This window comes from Dasypus novemcinctus, chromosome 25 (assembly GCF_030445035.2).
Source record: "Dasypus novemcinctus isolate mDasNov1 chromosome 25, mDasNov1.1.hap2, whole genome shotgun sequence".
Lineage (NCBI taxonomy): Eukaryota > Metazoa > Chordata > Mammalia > Cingulata > Dasypodidae > Dasypus > Dasypus novemcinctus.
The window spans coordinates 64,324,989-64,346,438 of NC_080697.1; positions in this window are offsets into that span (position 1 = coordinate 64,324,989).

The window sequence follows — 21,450 nt, forward strand, 5'->3', positions numbered from 1 at the left end:
GAAATGTGGAGGATATGCTAAATTCAAGTTGGCTTGGAATATGGGGAATATGTGTTAAATCAAACTTACCTGGAGGAAATAACCTATCTAATACTCAGATAAAACACTTGAAGAAATTAACAAAAAGTCTTTTTGCATACAAACACCATTTGTCTCTCTACTCTTATTTCCTCTGTATAAAAGGGACCAAAAAAATTCTATTTGGAGCTCGGTTTTTATTAGAACAAGAGTCCACCAATCTGGCTGGTCAAAAAAATCAACTTCCTTCTCAGAGTTCTCCTGTCCTGGCCTTTGATACCGTGTACACCCGACTTCTCTACAACATTTCTGGGGGCTCATCCTGGATTGTGCTAAGAAGTTCAGAGGTGGCAACAGTTGTTTGCCCCTCCCAGAGGTCTTCGGGGAGGCCAGGAGGGCCTGGGCGAAACCCAGCCCTGGGCGCCCCTGGACACCCCATTTGAGTCCAGAAAGAGGTTGCAGTTGTCGCTGGAGCCCTCCTGGAGGAGCTGGGGATACTGGAAGGTTTGAGAGACCCTGAGAACGAAGGAAGGAGCTCCACACATCAGATTGGTAAGACCCCCGGGGGCATAGTGCAGGGAAGGCCTAATTCTAAAATTAGGAGGGAGTCTGATCAACTCTCAAAGAGGAGGCCCTAGTACTCATGAGAATACAGGAGGAAGCCGTCTCCTCTCCAGGTCTGAGGAAAGGAAAGGGGGGTGGTTGTGTGCGTGTGCTTGTGGCGACTGAGACACAGAAAATCACTTCTGCAGCACGAGTGTGGAGTCCTGATCCACAGTTCTGTGGCGACCTCATACAATCAAGGGCGTCTGGGACCCCCTTCCATATCGGGGGCTTATACTGATGCGCTAAGGTTAAGAGGTGCCAAAAGCTCCTGCAAAGGATGCAGCAGGAGATGGACGAAGCGTAAGGCTTGAGTGACTGTTGTACACCGTCGGGTGGAAATGGGAAACACACACAGTAAACCCCATTAGGTTGTATGCTGGAAAACTTCCCCCGTGCATTCCAGGGAGAGATGTATGGCATAAGGTTTCAGCCAGGAAAGCTTAGGATGCTTTGTGAGTTAGAATGGCCAACTTTTGGCGTGGGCTGGCCCCAGGAGGGCACTTTGGATCCCCGGATCATCCATAAAGTCCACGATGCAGTGACTGGAAATCCAGGGCATCCAGACCAATTCCCCTACATTGATGCTTGGGAAAATGCTGTGAGCCAAAACCCACCTTGGTTAAGGAAGTGCGTGACTAAGGAAGCTAGAATTTGCTTAATACAGAAACCGAGGAGTGCCGTCCCAGGGACCAAACCAAACAATCACCGTGCAAAGGGCACAGAGAAAGTGCATCCCAAATCCAGTGCTAATCCGCCCGTTTTGGAAGGCCCAGATGAATTTGAATTTCCACCGCCTTATGCAATGACTCCCGCCCCGGTGATAGGAAGGAATAAAAATGAGCTAGTCTCCCTAAGCAGTGCTCCATTGTCGTCATCCGCGTGGGGAAGTGCGATGCCCACACCATCCCCGCCGCTGCTTTTATCACCACCTCCACCTCTGCTTTTGTCACCATCAGAGAGGGCACCTATACTATCCCCGCAGTTGTCTTCATTGCCATCTGCACCTGAGAGCCCTACGCCACCCCCACAGCAGCTTTTACCGTCTTCGCGATCTTTGGCACCTTCTGCAAGGAAAATGCAGACCAGCTGCTTTTACAGCCAGTTGCCCCTGGCAACGCCACTGCAGTGCTGCTGGTCAGTCAGGGAGGAGACACTAAGAGATTGCAGCTCAAACCACAGGGAGCCCCGGGGGCAGAGGGAGCAATGGAAAAGGCTGCTTTCCAGTTACCGCTCTGTGAAACCCGGGCCCCAATCTTTTACGATGCAGATGGCCAGGTTCAGGGGGGAAGCCGGACATTCGTCTATCTGCCTTTACGACAACGGATCTCTTTAACTGGAAAAGCCAGACCCCACCATTCTCAGAGAAGCCTCAGGCCATGACGGACCTTTTCCAGTCCATCATACAGACCCACAGACCCACAAGGGCTGATTGTAAACAACTTATAATGACTTTATTGAACTTTGAGGAGAGACTGCGGGTCATGCAGGAAGGCTAACCTGGCTTAGAGAGCACCCACCTGAGGGAACTTTGGACAGTGATCAATACCCCCACTTGCAGTTCCCCGAGGAGGACCCCCTGTGGGATCCGAATAGTGCTGTCAGGCTCAACCGACTAGAGACATTCCATAGGGCATTAGTTGAAGGATTCAAGGCAGGGAGCTGCAAGTGAATATGGCAAAGACCACTCAAATTCTACAGGCTCTGAATGAGAGTCTGCTCAATTCTATGAGAGACTGTGTGAGGCGTTCCGTGTATACACGCCCTTTAACCCAGACACTCCTGAGAGCCAAACAATGATAAATGCAGCATTTGTTGCCCAGTCACAGGCTGACATCCAGAGAAAGCTGCAGAAATTAGATGGGTTTGCTGGAATGAATATCTCTCAGCTCATGGAAGTAGCTACTAAGGTCTATGTCAACCGTGATGAAGAAACAAAAAGGGAGGAAATTAGGAAGATGAGGAAAAAGGCAGATTTTCTGGTGGCAGCCATAGTGGAAAAGTCCATTCCTGTACCAAGGAAGGTAACTTGGCAAGCACCAGCCCCAAGGAGAGGGAAAAGGCCCACATCTAGGGTGAAATCAGTGTGCATACTGCAAAGAGGATGGGCATTGGAAGCAAGAGTGTCCTAGCTGGCCACTTGACCCGGCCTCTGCAGCCAAAGCATTAGCCAGAAAGGCCAGTGGGGCATCACAAACCAAACGCTGGGTCCGTAAATGTTCAGGGAAGAAACCTGCAGATCAGATCATTGGACTGGCAGGAATGGAGGACTCTGATAGAGATTATTAGGACAGACCGGGCTCCTATTCCCTTGGCCCCGAGGAGCCTATGGTCGGAATTCAAATTGGAGGCTGTACCATACATACGATGGTTGACACTGGGGCTCGACATTCTGTAATGACCAAGCCAGTTGGGCCTCTATCAAAAAGACAAGCCACTATCGTAGGGGCAACTGGCAAAAGTGCCCAAAGGCCTTTCCTTCAAGCCAGGACCTGCAACATTGGGGGAAAGGAGGTCACTCACAAATTCCTCTATCTTCCGGAGTGCCCAGTCCCCCTCCTTGGTTGAGACCTGCTGTCTAAAGTACAGGCTCAAATTACCTTTAATGCCACAGGGCAATCCACACGGACCCTGGGGCCACAAGACCCTCCAAAGGTAGCACTAACCCTTCCTCTGCAGGAGAAATGGAGACTGTTTTGCCTCAGTGAAACTGGCCAATCCATGGCCATGCAGCTCCCCTTTGAAGATGTGCCTGAAGTAAGGGCAGAGAGTAACCCAATGGGGATGGCACATGACATTCCTCCAATAATAAAGCCTACAGCCAGTCCAGTAAGCATAAGGCAATATCCAGTTCCACGCGATGTGCAAGAAAGGGTCCAGCTACATATTCAGAGATTGCTGAGTGAGGGCATATTGAAGCCGTGCCAGTCTCCATGGAACACCCCTCTCTTCCCAGTTAAAAATCCTGATGGAGATTACCGCCCAGTCCAGGACTTACGAGCAGTTAATTCGGCAGTAGTAGCCCTTAATTCTGCAGTTTCTAATCCTTATACTCTTCTCAGCTTAATACCTGCATCGGCAATCTACTTTTCATTCCTAGATCTTAAGGATGCCTTCTGCATTAGCGTAGCACCCAGGAGTCAGCCAATTTTTGCCTTTACATGGGAAAATCCAAACTCAGGTGAAAAGCAGCAGATGACATGGACGCGATTGCCTCAGGGATTTAAAAATGCACCCCCTATTTTTGGACAAGCCCTGGCCAGTGATCTCAAATCCTTTAAGGCAGAAAGCCATAACTGTTTTCTTCTCCAGTATGTAGATGACCTCATTCTTGGAAGTTCCACCTATCAGGACTGTGCTGGCGGAACCCATGCTCTTTTAAAACATCTACAGCAAAAGGGCTATCGGGTGTCTAAGAAAAAGGCCTAAATCTGCCTACCTCAGGTCAAATATCTAGGTTACAAAATAACACACGGGTGCCGTGAATTGTGACTTGAAAGAAAGAAAGCGATCTGTAGTGTGCCTGAGCCCAACACTCGCTGGAAGCTGCGAGAGTTCTTTGGGGCAGCTGGATTCTGCCACAATTGGATCCCCAATTTTGGGGTCCTCACGTGCCCTTTATATGAAGCCACAAAGGGGGGAGATCAGGATCCCCTGCTCTGGGAAAGCCCACAGAAAAATGCTTACACTGCTCTCAAACAAGCTCTAATGGAAACACCGAGTCTCGTACTTCCAGACCTCAGTAAGCCATTCTACCTCTATGTTCACAACCGCCAAAGCATAGCAGTAGGAGTACTCACTCAATATCTCGGTTCCTGGTAAAGACCTGTAGCATATTTATCTAAACAACTGGACACTGTAGCTCAGGGATGGCCCTCATGTTTGCAAGCTGTAGCAGCTGCAGCCATGCTTATAGTAGAAGCTATAAAATTAACTCTTGGGCAGCCTATTATTGTCCGGGTTCCACATGCAGTAGTCACAATCTTAGAAGCCAAAGGAACACATTGGCTTACTAACAGCTGCCTGGTTAAATATCAGACCCTATTATGTGAAAATCCATCCATCCAGCTGGAACTTGTAAAAACCCTAAATCTAGCCACCCTGCTACCCATAGAGCCAGGGATTCCGGCCCATAACTGCCTGGAAACATTGCAAGAAGTATATTCCAGCCGGCCAGACCTTCAAGACCAGCCATTGGCAAATCCTGACATGGAGTTCTTTACAGATGGGAGTAGCTTTATGCAGGGCAGCAATCGGTGAGCAGGATATGCTGTAGTAACTAACATCTGAGACCACAGTAGAGGCGCAGCACCTCCCAAATAACACATCAGCACAGAAAGCTGAACTCATTGCCCTCACCCGAGCCTTGCAACTTGCAGCCGGAGCCAAAGTTAACATCTACACAGACTCCAAATATGCCTTTCTTACCCTGCATGCGCATGGAGCCTTATATAAACAAAAGGAACTCATTAACTCGGGAGGGAAGAGCATTAAATATGACACACAGATTCTGGAGCTACTAGATGCAGTTTGGGAGCCTGCCAAGGTAGCTGTAATGTACTGTAAGGGACACCAGACAAGCCACAGCCCCATTGCACAGGGAAATCAGAGGACAGACGCTGAAGCAAAAAGAGTGGTGCAGGAGGGATCCCTATCTGAAAACCTGGCCACTGCTCTCATTCCTCAACCCCTTAATTATCAGAACATCCAGTATACACTGCCTGCTCTCACCCCGCAGCCTTTGAGTCACTGAGAGCCACAATATACTCAAGCTGAGAGTGGATACTCTCTGAGGGTGGGACACAAGGGGAAAATGGATGGTGGACATTGCCTGATCACAGAATAGTTGTGCCACAAATATTAGCAGCAACTGTAGTTCAAGACTACCATGAGAACACACACTTGAGAAAAACCCATCTTAAGGAAGTGTTAGAAAGATTCTACATCCCAAGACTAGTCACTATAACCCATGCTGTATGCCAATGGTGTGTGACATGTGCAAAGAATAACCCTCGCCAGGGGCCCACAACAGCCCCAGGAGTCCAGAGAATTGGTAGTATGCCCCTCAAAGATCTAGTAGCTGATTTCACTGAAATGCCATGATCCGGAAGCTATAAATATCTCCTAGTCCTTGTTTGCATGTTTTCTGGCTGGGTGGAAGCCTTCCCCACTCGAACAGAAAATGCTGAAGAAGTAGCCAAGTTTCTCCTCAGGGAAATCATCCCTCGCTATGGGCTACCTCTCTCAATTGGCTCTGACAACGGACCTGCCTTTGTCTCTGAAATCACTCAAAAGATTGCAAAGGCACTGCGCATCCAATGGAAACTGCACACCACTTACCATTCTCAGAGCTCAGGAAAGGTAGAGCAAATGAACCATACAATAAAGACTTATATTGCCAAGATTTGCCAAGAAACTGGACTAACATGGGTGCAGGTACTTCCAAGTGCTCTCCTACAAATTCGAGCCAGCCCAAGCCGAAAACTAAGCCTAACTCCCTATGAAATCCTCTTTGGGAGGCCTCCTCCCTTAATCAGAAATATAGAGGGGGATCTCAGAGAAAGAGGGAACTTATCAATAGCTCAGCAGATGATAAACTTAGGAAAAACCCTACATAACCTGCATCACTGGGTCCAAGAAAGGGCCCCCATTAGCTTAAGCAGTGCTGTACATCCGTACAAGCCAGGAGATGCAGTTTGGGTCAAGGACTGCAAGTCAGCTCCACTAACCCCTCGATGGCGAGGGCCCTATCTTGTTATTTTATCCACCCCCACTGCAGTTAAAGTAGCTGAAATCATCCCGTGGATACACCATAGCCGAGTCAAGCGAGCTGCCCCAGAGTCCTGGACCTGTATTCCAGATACCCACAGCCCAACCAAACTCATCTTGCAATAAAGGGGAACACCGAGCCCTGCTCCAGTCACACCCCGGAAGCTGACTGGTCTATGCATGGCTGAAGATTGAGGACAGAACACCGAGCTCTGCTCCAATCACGCCCTGGAAGCTGGTTGGTCTACACACAGCCGAAAATTAGGAATCTGGATTAGTCTGCTGCAATGCCCCTTCACCTGCTTTTCCTTCTAGCTCTAACCCTCCCCTGGTCCCAGATCGACACCACAGAATGTGAGCCATGTATACAAAAGGTGCATACAGGGGCCCATGTCAACACCACATTAATATATTATAGTCATTACACCTGCAAGGGCCAGGTAACCACCTGTCAGTTTCAGGGAACCTCCTATAGTGTCTGTAATGCATCTGGCCAAATAACCTGCTATGACCCTAGACCCCCAAGAGTCTCCTGTAAATGGGAAATAAGAGTGCTTGATCAAAATGGGGATCTACTTTCCTCCACCCCAGTCATGAGCCAGAACCAACGAGTGTCCCTCCTATTTGACGCATGTCAGGTTATAGACTCTGGGATACCATGGAACACAGATTGTGGAGGGCTCAGCTGGGAGCAAACTTATACTCATAGCAATAAGTACATGTGCACTCCAGAAATGGGAAGTGCAGCCCAAGGGGGGAGCTTTTGGTGCAAATACATAGGTGCATACTACTGCCCCTACTGGTCTTGTGTTACCTGGGCCACCTGGAAAACTGACATAGCTAAACAGACAGCTATCCTCACCAAGGGTATGGCCCTGGCTAACTGTCCACATGGCCAATGTAACCCTTTAAATCTCACCAACCTTAAACCTGAATCCTGGCAGACTCAGGGAGTCCAAATGGGCCTCCGCATTGATGGTAAAGGAATAGACCCAGGAGCCTACATCTGGGTTGGGTATTGAGAATACCCACTCACAAGTAAAGCCCATTCTGTGTTCCACTCCTTTTATGAAGAGATGGAAAAGCCCTTTTCCATCCCACAAGCAGCAAGAAACCTCTTTATAAGCCTGGCTGAAGTGGTGGGCGCAGCCTTAAATGTCTCCTCATGCTACGTATGTGGCGGTACTAATATGGGAAACCAATGGCCATAGGAAACCAGGGAATACAATTACAGCCAACCATATAATGCAACTGACCTCCCGGCTGTCCCCTGAGATAGTATGCGGCCCTTACAAACTTCTGTCATAGGAAAATATTGTGCTTCGAGGGCCTGCCTAAGCTCGTCTATAGCTGTTGGAAACCTAACATGTACAGGGGGAAAATTCCAAAATTATACCACAAATACAACAGAGTCTTGGGGAACATGGAACGAATTGGACCTCGTTCTCATAAATCGTACTTTCCCCAAATTAGTCACAGTGTGGAACTCCACCGCAAAGGGCCCCTGTACTGCCCCAAATGGTTTGTACTGGATTTGTGGGAAGGTTGCATTCCGAGAACTGCCACGAAACTGGTGTGGAACTTGTATGCTTGGTACAATGAAACCCTCCTTCCTCATTCCCTTAACAGAAGGGAAAGAGCTAAGCCAGCCAGTATATCAAAACAAGGGAAAAAAGGGCTGTCATTACCTGGGGAGGTGAAGAATGGCCCCCTGAGCATATAATCCAATACTATGGGCCAGCAACTTAGGCAGAGGATGGCATGTGGGGTTACCGAACCCCTATCTATATGCTAAACTGAATCATCCGCCTACAAGCTGTGGTAGAAATAATAACTAATGAAACTGCCCATGCACTAAACTTACTAGCCCAACAGCAAACTAAATTCAGAAATGCTATCTACCAAAACCGTCTTGCCCTAGACTGTCTCTTAGCAGCTGAAGGGGGAGTTTGTGGAAAATTCAATCTCTAACTGCTGCCTTGAATTAGATAACACTGGAAAGGTTATTGATGAAATTACAAGCAATATAGTAAAAATTGCTCATGTCCCAGTGCAAACCTGGAATGGTTGGAATTTAAATAATCCCTTTGGAAGCTGGCAGTCAATAGTAGACAATTTCAAGCTTCTATTGGGAATAGTTGCCTTCTTCATAGGAGCATGCACCATCCTTCCATGCCTCCTTCCTTTCATCATAAACAGAATGCGCACCCTAATAAATGGTGTAGTAAAAAGGCAAACAGCTGCCCATCTCATGACTCTATATACATACCAGTCAGTCCGGAGGGACTCAGACAGTAGTGATGCCGAAGCTTAATAACTTAAGATTGGTCTCAAAGGGGGGGAATATGATACAGCCTGTGCATAAATTCAAAATTGTTTCCAAGAGTACCTAGTCCCCAAGATGGCCAAATAAGTAATATAGGCCCTATAGTCTCTGAATGTTCAAAAAGGATGTAAGACAAATGTGTATTTAGGGTTGCCTCCAGACGAGATGGGGAAGATATGCTAATTCAAGCTCACCAGAGATGTGAGGGATATGCTAATTCAAGCTCACCTGAGATGTGAGCGATATGCTAATTCAAGCTCACCTGAGATGTGAGCGATATGCTAATTCAAGCTCACCAGAGATGTGAGGGATATGTTAATTCAAGCTCACCTAAAATATGGGGTTACTATAATTCAAAACTTATCTCGTACTTAGACAAACACTTAACAAGGAAAGTCATTTTCTTTCACAAAAGCACCATTTAACTCCCTACCCTTATATCTTTTCTGTATACAAGGGAACCCAAAATTCTATTCAGGGCTCGGTTTTTATTAGGACAAGAGTCCGCAGAGCATGGCCGGTCAAAATAAACTAACTTCCTTCTCAGTACTCTCGTGTCCTGGCCTTTGATACCGTGCACACCCGATTTCTCTACAACAGTAATAATATATATACATTTTATGAGCATTTTTTTTGTATTTTTTGAAAATACATAGCTCACAAAAATTTTACATTAAAAAATATAAGAGGTTCCCATATAACCCACCCCCACCCACCCCAATCCTCCCACAACCTCTTTCCTCAGTGTGGCACATTCATTGCATTTGAGGAATACATTTTGGAGCACTGTTGCACTGCATGGATTAAAGTTTACATTGTAGTTTACACTCTCCCCCAATACTGTCAATGGGTTATGGCAGAATAGATATTGTCCAGCACCTGTCCATGCAATGTCATTTAGGACAGCCCCAAGTCCCTAAAATGCCCCCACATCACATCTCTTCTACCTTCTCCCTGCTCTCAGCAATTACCATGGCCTCCACATCAATGCTGAGGATATTTTAAAGCACCAGGAATCTCTCTCCAGAATCAGCAATATGGAAAACATTTTGAGAAACTTGCTGAACTGGTTATGCACCTAAAGAAATGTGACCTCTTGTGAGTCCACAGGGAAAATAGATGAACAAGGTTCTCCAAAGGGTTTTACAACAGGTCAAAACCAGCACCAGTTTGCATTGTGTGTTTCTTTCTTACCTCCAGAGAACTAACTATCTCAGGGAGTAGAGAGATAAAAGTATACTTCACTAATGATGCTCATAGGAATGAAATCCCTAAAGGCCTGGAAACTCTAAATGCTTCCCCTACATTAAGTCTAGTTTACTAAACTCTGGTGATGAAAATGCAACTGTGTCTTGTAAAGAACTCATGAGTGGTTCCATTGATGTGGGCTATGGGTGGGAGGCTCTTTATCTCTTCAGAGATAACCTTAACCTAAGCTGGCTGTCCTGACTTGTGGGTGTATGATGGTGAGAGGCTGCAGGCCTGCCCTTGGTAACCATGGCAATGACTGCAGTCTGAGGAAACAGTTTATCAATGCAAACCAAATGTACTAAAAGCTTATCTAGAATGTATGAAGTCCATGCTAAAAGACTAGGATGTGGAAATATATGCTAATTTATGCCTATTGAGCACTGAAACAAAGAACAATTTGGCCCTTCCACTCAGTATAAAAGGAACTCATAATTCTCGTTTGGGGCACTGGTTTGAAACAGAAAGCTCCCGAGTCTGGCCTGCTGTCAATAAAACATTTTTCCTTCTCAAAATCATTCCTGAGCCCTGGCCTTTCTATACACAAATAACTGAATCTCTCTCAACCGCTACAACATTTTAGGGGGCTTGTCCAGGATTGCAAATGAACGCCAGAGATGGTAGCATTTTCCTACCCCTTCCAAATCCCTGAGGAAGCTGGGAGGATTTGGGTCAACCCCAAATATGGGTGCCCCTAGGTTAAATTTAGTCCAGAAAAGATGTGGGCTCCACCAGAATCTTCCTGACAAAAATTGAGGGCAATGGATGGTCTGAAGAGAAATATTCTGGGAATGAAAAAGAACTCCAAACATGGAAGAAGGTAGATTCCCCAGGTGAGCACGGTCTGGAAAACCCTAGCTTTAATTACTAGGGAGGGAGGCTGGTCACCTCCTGAGAGAACCCTAGTAGCCCCAGAAAACTGGGGGGAAACCATTCTCTCTATATCTGGAAAAAGGAGAAAAACTGGGAAAAAGCCTGGTATTTTGGGTTTGTCTAACTGCATGTTAGAATCTGATACTGGTCTTATATCCACCGAAAGAGTGGAGGTTTAATTTTAATAGAAAGGGTTGTTTATAGGTTTGAGTCCTAATGTCCTGGAAATTGATCTGGATTTCTTTTTTAAAGATTTATTTATTTATTTCTCTCCCTTCCCACCCCCCATCCCAGTTGTCTGTTCTGTGTCCATTAGCTGCATCTTTATCTGCTTCTCTTGTTGTCAGCAACACAGGAATCTGTGTATCTTTCTATTGCATCATCTTGTGTCAGCTCTCCATGTGTTCAGCACCATTCCTGGGCAGGCTTCACTTTCTTTATGTACTGGGAAGCTCTCCTTACTGGGTGAATTCCTTGTGTGCAGGGCTCCCCTACACAGGGGACAACCCCTGCATGGCATGACACTCCTTGTGAGCATTAGAACTGCATGTGGGCCAGCTCCACATGGGTCAAGGAGGCCTGGGGTTTGAACCACAGACCTCCCTTGTGATAGGCAGATGCCCTAACCACTGGGCCAAGTCTGCTGCCTGGTCTGGATTTTAAAAAACTTGGTTACAGGAAAATGGATCAGCTTTTCTAGTGAAGCTTGGTCTGGGTGTAAAGTTAAACAGTGAAAAAGGTCTAGCTGGAATCTTTTGTTATGGTGCTGAATTGCAAATGAATTCGCTTTATATCAGATGTTAATGTTAAGTGTTCTAAGGTTTCTGATGCCTGTGGGGGCAGCCGTGCTGAAAAAAACATATATATAGAATTTGTGGGTCAGATTAGTAACCTTTGTGCTTCTGTCTGTGTCAGCTCAATGCTAGTGTTGGAGTTGTGTGGTTATGTAAAGTGGTGGAATTTAATTGAGCTGGAACCCTCCCTTGCCTTTGGCAAGGGGGTGAGTTCATTATGGGGCAAAACTGAGGCATCTGTATGTTTGTGGAGTCTGGATGTTTGTGCATGCTCTGCTACCTTATCTCTGGTCTGCCCCTTTGCTGGGGCATGAAGGTGGTCTATGTGAGCACCATGCACCCAGATTTGTTAGGGCTGCCCCATTCAAGGTGGCTGGGTCCCCAGGAGGGGTGCTGAATTTGAGTAGGTTCTGTCTGCTCGTTTTGGCAAAAAGCTGGAAAGGGAGGAGTGGCTTACCCCTTTCCTGTGAGTCCACACCATCTATTCATAAGCCACATTCCTATTTGATTGTTGTGCACCTGACTGCCTGGAATGGGGAAGATGAAGGTGATGAAAAGCAAAATAAAAATAAATGCAGTAAAGTTTCCTCTCTAGGGTGTCAAGGCCATAATACATTTGCATTCTGCCTAGGTTCTTTATTTTTCCAAATCTCTCTCTCTGTAAGCCTGTAGAAATACTTTGAAATGTTTTAAAACTATAAACTTGTCTAAAGAAAGGAGGCTATTGCTTGAAACAATAGACCTCTAATCACTTGATAGCCTTTTCAATGGTCTGGCTGGGAACTTCAGGGTTGTAAGACTACAGAGGGAAAAGAAAAAAAGAAATGAAATGCCACTTTAAAATCTATGTTTGGCTTTTGTCAGTGGCTGGCACCCAAGAATTCATGGTAAAAAGGTAAAACTAGTTTAAAATGAATCTTTAAATGCCAATACTCTCTTGCTGGTAAATTAAATGCATAACTTGCAGATGAGAATTTGTTCCATTACTAAGAAAAGGCAGGGCTTCACAGAATTGTTACTAATAAAATTCTTGTAGCTTAATTAATAAAAGTATCCAATTTACCTTAAGGTTAAAACTTAATAAAAATTGTAACTAAGAGTTAAGATCATTTATAGAGGCATTTATATTATAAAACAGCAGAAAGCTAATAACTGAAATTAAAACTGAGTGAATTTAGCCTGAAACCTTTATTGTAAGTGTAAATTCTAAACTAACCTTACCTTTGTTTATGGTTACTTCAAGCCTAGCCTCACCCCTTCCTTTGCTTTGCCTATGGTTATTTCATAATAGCTTCTGCCCCTACAGTCCAGAGAAGAGCTGGAACATCCCTGTCTCCTGTCCTAGTATTAGGAACCCTGCTTTCTCTCATGAATCTAAGTGAAACTAAATTGCTACCTGGTGGAATTTTTAGCCCTTAGGTTTAAACAATCACTGGAGTTTTATTATCTCCAAGAACTGGGGCAGGGGGGGGGGAATAAGGGAAGTCTCCCACCTTAACTGTCAGTGTTCCTAAGAGTGGCAATTCATGAGAGAAACCAGTCTCCCTGAGGCTTCAAATAACCTCAGGAAATATACATAGAATTAATCTTGTTGCTTATCAAAATTCTGCTAAATTCAAGGTAAAATATAAAGTTCTGAAACAAAAGAAAATGGTGCTAAAGCATTGAGATCATTTTGGTTACAAGCCATTAGTAAAGAAACAAAATTCTTGTGCAAAACTGCACAGTCATAATGCATTAAGAAAAAGTTTCAGGAGTCTTTGAAATGTTTTGCAGTCACACTTATTTTGTTAAAAAATAGAAGTTTTCGGTAACTTAAGTTATGTTTTTGTGACAAACTATTCATGTCTGCCTATTTGCTCAAATTGTTAGGATAAATATGCAGTTATCAGGTAATATATATTTCTAGAGCCCAAATTAAACTAAATAGTATATAAAATAAGGCAAATTATAAGTAACATCAGAGTTGTATTTCTGTGTCTAGCTGTTTGTCTCTTCCCATTTGCTCAGTGTATGTCTTCATACATCGGGATGATAATATCAAATTAATAAATGAAAATTCTTAAAGGGGCTCTATTCAAATTGTTAAAAATTAAATATGCAGTTATATATGTGAATAAATATTCTTGGAGCCCAAATTAGACTGAGCAGGATGGAAAAGTCATATAAAATCTGATTATAGGAACTATTGGGAAAGGGCCTCCTCTTTGCTAGAGCTTTGAGGGCAGGACTAAGTGTGGCAGATTAATCCTAACTACTAGGCTGGCTGTAATTTCCCAGTTTAAACCTTTTGACAGCCATAAAATAAGGGTAATTACTGACTCTGTTGACAAATTTCAGTAAGTAAAGTCCATAAAATATATGGAGAGATATTTCCTGGATTATAATTGTGTAATGTGTTTTGAAACCTGGTAGTCAGTATGCTTTTAAAAATTATTCATTTTCATAACTTAAGGAAAAGAAGTTTTAGCTTGCTGTAAAGAAAAAAGGAGAACATTCCTTTCATAAACTATAAAGGTTTGAATTTTATTTAGCGTGAGTGCAATCTCCCTTAGTTTATTAAATACCCATAAAATAAATTAACATATGTACAAAATCTTTAGAGTGATAAAATTATAAGTTCGTGTTAATGAAAATTAAGCTAAAGAAGAATGATTGTAGAGATGCTCTCTTAAATAAATAAAGTAAATTTCTTTGGTTAGTAATTATAATTTAATAAGTTTATTTAAATGTAAGGTAACTAGTCAATGTTGTTATAGTCAATTATAAAAAGTTTGTAAAACATCTTCCAAACTGAAAATGTTTAAATAGTTCTAGTCTTAGGAGTCATTGTTAACTAAAAACTTAGACTGGTATTGGTGGCAAAGAATAACTTCGTGATAATAAAACCTGTCTGAAGACCACCGCAAGGTGCATATTTAAGTAAATGGTAATAAAACATTATCTTGCTTCCATTGGGAATCTTCTGTTTACATTTTAACAATGAAAAATAGTTTTCTTCCCTCTCTTACTACAGTAAAATACATACTATTATCTTAATAGTAAAATTGTATAAGTAAACAATCTTTTGATACATGATATGTTGCATTAAATTGTTTAAAATATATATAAAATCAAGGAATAAACTTTAACATTGTTAAACTCTTTTGTACACTCAAACCAGGCCTTGAATACATTACAAGTTGCCTCTCCATTTGAGTTATTGACTAGGCTGATCACTGACCCCTCAATTAGAAATATTTTGATATAAGCCTCTGGTTCTGCTCCTGAAGTTGATGGAAACTATGTTGCAGTTTCAAGCTCCTGAATCAGCCAGTGATGACTCTTTACAGCCAAATATACAATGGATATCGCCTCCAAACTGGCACTGTTCCCTAGTGCCAGAAAGCATGATGCACCAGGCTGGTAGAATACTGGAAACTCTAAGATCAATGATGCTGCAACTTGCTCACTGTGTGAAAAACATGCTAAGTGGAGCCATGATACCAGGACACTGTAAGTAAAACTTAAACACAATTGGCATTATGGCCTGCTCCCATGGAGAGATGACATGTAAAGAATTACAATCCTAAAATTTAAAACTATTAATTGCAACTCAGAATTCTTATGCATTAAGTAATACATTAATTGATATTAAAGTCCTGTACTTTTATCCTGTACTAAATATAAGCCTAATAATTTTAATGTTATCTTTCCTATTTTGGATCAAGTACAAAGTATATTAGAAATGTTAAATTCCTGGTAAATTCATTTTCTAAACAGTAAATAAACATGTCCATAGAATAAGGTGGCAGTCTCAGCCAGGCTCAGCCAACTTACTATTCTACTGTACTCTACCGTGGAGCAAAAATGAGGCTTGCTTGCTAATAACAAACAGTCAAAATTACCAGAAATTGTACAATTAAAACCAAAATGTAAGGAATCTGTGTTCTGTAGTTCTGATCACTCCAACAGCTAAAGACTAGGAAAAATTTCCAACTTGGTGCACTAATCCTGAATGAAACCAACTGCCCAAAGGGGTGCCAGTTCAGTAGAAGCATCTAGCAGAGCACATGAGTGCCAATCATTAAACAGCCTGAACTGTGTCTTCAAAACAAAGCTAAGTATCTATCACAATTTCTCTCTGAAAATAACCTATATATATATATATATATACTCTTTCCACCAGCTTTTAAAAAGGGGTGCGATCTTTATAAGCACCTAACTTTGTCTACCTTTGTAATCCAATGTCCTCTTTTAAAAATGGGTATTCCAAAATTTTAATTTAGTTTGTTTCTTTCAGAATGAACATTTTATTAACCATATGAAAACTTCATCCAGCTTTGTACAGAATGCCAGATCCATTTTTCTCCAGTTAAAATAAGAGTTTTACATCTTGTTAGGCAATGACTACAGTCCATGGTCAGCAAGAAGCAGTTACAGAAAAGAGATCATCTCCCTTCAGTACGCCTTTAAGATTAAAGGTGTAAACTCTTTAAAGGTAAAACAAAATTAATAGATGGATTTGGAGCCTAACTGGAAATCCATGTGAGTGCCAGTTGCCCCAGGATAACTGCAGGGGGGTCCTCATCCCAGGATTCTGCTGTCCAGAATGAAAACTTCTAAACTTCTAAAAACAAGGTCCTGGATTCTATGCTAAAAATTGATAAGTAAAGTAATCAATCAATACAATGAATAGTCATCCACCTCATAGCTCCAACAATAATTATGACAAAGCTTAGCAAGTTAAGGTTCAGCATAAGGGGGAAAAATGATGTGAGCTATGGTTGGGAAGCTCTTTGTCTCTTTGGAGATAACATAAGCTGTCTGTCCTGACTTGTGGGTGTGGGATGGTGAGAGGCTGCAGCCCTGCCCTTGGTAACCATGGCAACGACTCCAGGAAACAGTTTATCAATGCAAGACAAATGTGCTAAAAGCTTATCTAGAATCTATGAAGTCCATGCTAAAAGCTTACCTAGCATGTGGAAGATATATATGCTAATTCAAACCTATTGAGCACTGAAATAAAGAATGATTTAGCCCTTCCTCTGTATAAAAGGAACTCAAAATTCTTGTTCAGGGCTTGGGTTTGAAACCAAAAGCTCCTGATTCTGGCCATCTATCAATAAACCATTTTTCCTTCTCATAATCATTCCTGAGTCCTGGCCTTTCTGTATGCAAAAAATTGAACCTCTCTCAACTGCTACAACAGAGGTAGGTGAAGGCTTCACAAGGGAGGTAATAATTGGGCTGATCCTTGAAGGAAGAATTGGACTAATTCCAGAGGAGAAGGGGATTTATCAGTCCAAGAAATGTTCAAGGGACACAAATATGGGATCAATATCATGTAAGCTGTGGTTAGGTTTTAAATATTGTTCCTAATATCTGATATACAATGAGAGACAGTCTGAAAAATGGACCGTAAGCATGGAAAATTTGGCAGGAGCCACATAAAAGAGAGCCTTGCTTTTTGTCCACAGGATGGATATATATGTTTATGTTTATTGTAGAGTCAGTGAAGGGTTTATTGAATGTAATATTCATGAAAATGCTTGGCATGAGGAAAGTTCACTTTTCCTCAATGTGAATATTGCTGTTGTCAAAACCCTGGAGAATTGATGATGGCTGTAATTTGCACAGTGGACATAGGGAAGAAGATGTGAGGATTGTCTGTCTGGGATTGAATCATAATGTACAAAATAGTCACCATTAATACTAGAAGTAATGTGAGACATTTTATATTCATTCAATTTCTCTATGAAATTGGTTTCATTATTCTGATTTAATGGAGTAAAAATATGAGACTTATAGCAGTGTGGTATTCCTGTACAATACATGGCAATGTATCTGGATTAAATCTTGGCGTTTAATTTCCCTAGGCTTTTGAATTTCACTAATAAGTTAGTTCTTAATGATATGGGCTATGAATGGGAGGCTGTTCATCCATTCATAGATAACCTAAGAGGTCTGTGTCCTGACTTGTGGGTGTGGGACAGTAAGAGGCTGCAGTCCTGCCCTTGGTGACCATGGCAACAACTTCAGTCCTGGGAGGCAATTCAGCAATATAAACCCCACATATATACCAGTCAGTCCAGGGAAACTCTGATGGTGGTGACGCTGAAACTTAAGGGAACTTGAACTTGGCCTTGAATGGGAAATATAATATAGCCTGTGCATAAATTCAAAACCACCTAATTCTGTATCCAAGTGTGTGTAGTCTCTAGAAATCCAGTTAAGTGATATTGACTTTGAATGTTCCAAAAAGATGCAAGACTAAATGTGTATTCAAGATGCATCCAGATGGAATGTGGGCAAGATGCTAATTCAAGCTCACCTGAAATGTGGGTGATATATTAATTCAAAACCTATCTGGGACTCAGGCAAAAACTTAACTAACAAAGAAAGTAGTTTTCTTTGATAAAAGCACCATTTGACTTCCCACCCTGTATAAAAGGCACTTGAAAATCTTTTTCAAGGCTGGGGTTTGAAACAGAAAGCTCCCAAGTCTGGCCAGCCATCAATAAACCATTTTTTCTTCTCAAAATCATTCCTGAGTCCTGGCCTTTCTATATGCAAATAATTGAATCTCTCTCAACTTCTAGAACATAACCACTCCTCACCTTGGACCCACGTAATGTAATCTACTATCCACCTGTACATATTTTATACAAACAACATACCATATGTGCTTTACCATTCTTGACTCTTTCCTCTCATGATGTATTCAATGTTCATCCATGTTGCAGCATGCATCAGAAATTCCATCATTTTTTTGCTGAAAAATATTTTATTTAATGTATAATTCACCTTTGGCAAAGAGAAGATCCTTGAGACTAACATGTTCTGTTCTGGTTTGGGCTCTGATTCCCTAAACATATCATTTTTGAATATTCATTGAGCTTATGATATGACTATTTTTTTTGAGAGGGTAAGTTTTCATGTATGATAGAAAGAGTGCATTGTATAGTATAAGGAATATCTAATATTTTGCAAGCAAAGTCCAATTCTACTTGTAGCTACATCTCACACCATTTTATAAGTGGCCACAGTAACTGATGAGTGTAGGCAGAAGGAAGAAGAGATACACTGTGGGGGCATTTTCAAGACTTGGCATTGTCCTGGGTGGTACTGCAAGGACAGATGCTGGACATTGTATGTCCTGCCATGGCCCACTGGGTGGAATGGGGGAGAGTGTAAAGTACAATGCAAACCATTATCCATGTGGTGCAGCAGTGCTCAAAAATGTATTCACTAAGTGAATGTCCCAGGATGATGAAAGAGGTTGTCGATGTGGGAGGAGTGGGGTGAGGGGGGAGGGGATATATGGGGACCACTTGTATTTTTTTAATGTAACATTTTTTAAAAAGAGAGAAAAAAGCTATTAAAATAAAATAAAAAAATAAATATTGTAACTACAAAAAAAACCCACAAAACTGTAGGCCATTTGGATCCAAAGGGTATCAGGAATGAAAGAGAGAAAGAGAGAATGAAGCAAAGAGAGAAGGGATCAGGGGATCTGTGAGTTGAGACTCATCAGACAACTTTATTATCTACAACTGGCTGTATATATACTTAAGCTATTGTGATAAGCAATGTAGCTACACATTAATAATACTCATAAATTAAAGAACTTATCTCAGAGTACAAAGATTTAGTGTTCTTTTTAAACTGCAAAGTGTGTTTGCTCATATTTTTCCAGGCCCAATAAAGCTTAGTCCTGTTTACCCAAAAGGCTTAATTGCTGAATTCCTTATATTAAAAGTGTAGCAATGGAAACAGCACTTCTCTTCCTACAAGACCATTAGGTCTTTTTTTCCCAACAAAAACCCATTGAGCTTGAAAAGACAAAGAATGAACCGTAAATATGCAAATAAAAATCATTTAGAAAGTGAAGGGAATCCCAAGATAGACTTGAAAGTTTTGCAAATTTATCGATCTGTATTGCAAATGTATAATTTGCTTTCATAGGAGGTAATGGGTGAAAAAGTGCTGAAAGAAGTAATATTGGATATGACAGGTGTTTGTAAAATGAATTCAAAAGAAACTGCATTAATAATGTACTCTAGTTGCTAAAGTAGCTTTCCACCATATATGGATTAACAATTCTAATACTTTCCCAAATTTACACTGGAATCAAAGAATAAATAGGTGACAAATGGGAGAATATTTTCTCCGTGTGAAGTGAGAGGTTACAGATAAGCATGGGGAGGTGGCTAGAATGTTTATGTGATGATTGTTTAGAGTTAGCCATAACAGTATGAACTCATGTTTAGGTGAATATAGAGGGTTTTATCTAGATTTATTAGACATGTGTACATAAACAGCTCAGTATACATACATACATACACTTCCTTATAGTCTCTGAAAAGAGGACCTAGAGATCACAGTAGCAAGGAGCATAGAATGTGCCCAGATCTTGGAATGTAGTATCATTCTCCAATAAGTGTCTTCTTGAATAATTAACTGTCTCAAGGAAAGAAATACACAAGAAACACCTGGATTATCTTGTAATACAAAAAAGAAAATAGGTGCTAAAGTAAACCTCTCAATGATGAGGGTATATTTAATATACAGAAGGCCCAGCTGAAAGAGCACCGATAGCCAAAATTGGAACAAACTGAACAACAGAAAAAATAAAGTAGTATTGTTTCATAACCCAAAGTATGAAATAAATGCCATGAGTCCATCCTGCTCTAAATAAATTATTGACTAAGGAAATAAGAAGAGAAAATTTTCTCATACAGAATAAATCAATAATTTGTGTAGATATTGCTTTCTCATTTCAGTGGAGCAAAACTCCCTCTCCTGAAGTATGGACTTCACCTAATTATCTTCTTTCCAAAGGTGATATATGGAAAGACAGATAAATGAGGAAGTTTATACTGGAGGAACCTCAAAATATTGTTAATCTAGCATAACATCAACAGTGATAAGTCATATTGATAGTATGTACTCTACAAATGGCATGACGAAAAGGCATGTGTCTTCCACCTGTGTCTTCCTGTGTCTTCCACCAAAATCCCATATCCCCAATATAATCATGAGAATAACACCAGGCAAATTCCAACTGATGGACATTTTCCAATATACCTGATCTGTACGAGTCATCATAAATGAGGAGCATCTGAGAAGCTGTCACAGTCACAAAGGGACAAAGAATTTATGACAAATTCTAAAATTTTAAGTTTTTTTAATGTTGTAGAAGTTGAAAGAGATTCAATTATTTGCATTTAGAAAGGCCAGGACTCAGGAATGATTTTGAGAAGAAAAAATGGTTTATTGATGGCTGGCCAGACTTGGGAGCTTTCTGTTTCAAACCCCAGCCTTGAACAAGATTTTCAAGTGCCTTTTATACAGGGTGGGAAGTCAAATGGTGCTTTTATCAAAGAAAACTACTTTCTTTGTTAGTTAAGTTTTTGCCTGAGTCCCAGATAGGTTTTGAATTAACATAGCACCCACATTTCAGGTGAGCTTGAATTAGCATCTTGCCCACATTCCATCTGGATGCAACCTTGAATACACATTTAGTCTTACATCTTTTCAGAACATTCAAAGTCCATATCACTTAACTGGATTTCTAGAGACTACACACACTTGGATACAGAATTAGGTGGTTTTGAATTTATGCACAGGCTATATTATATTTCCCATTCAAGGCCAAGTTCAAGTTCCCTTAAGTTTCAGCGTCACCACCATCAGAGTTTCCCTGGACTGAACTGGTATTGATGTGGGCTATGGGTGGGAGGCTCTTTGTCTCTTCAGAGATAACCTAAGCTCTCTGACTTGTGGGTGTGACAGTAAGAGGCTGCAGTCCTGCCCTTGGTAACAATTGCAAGGACT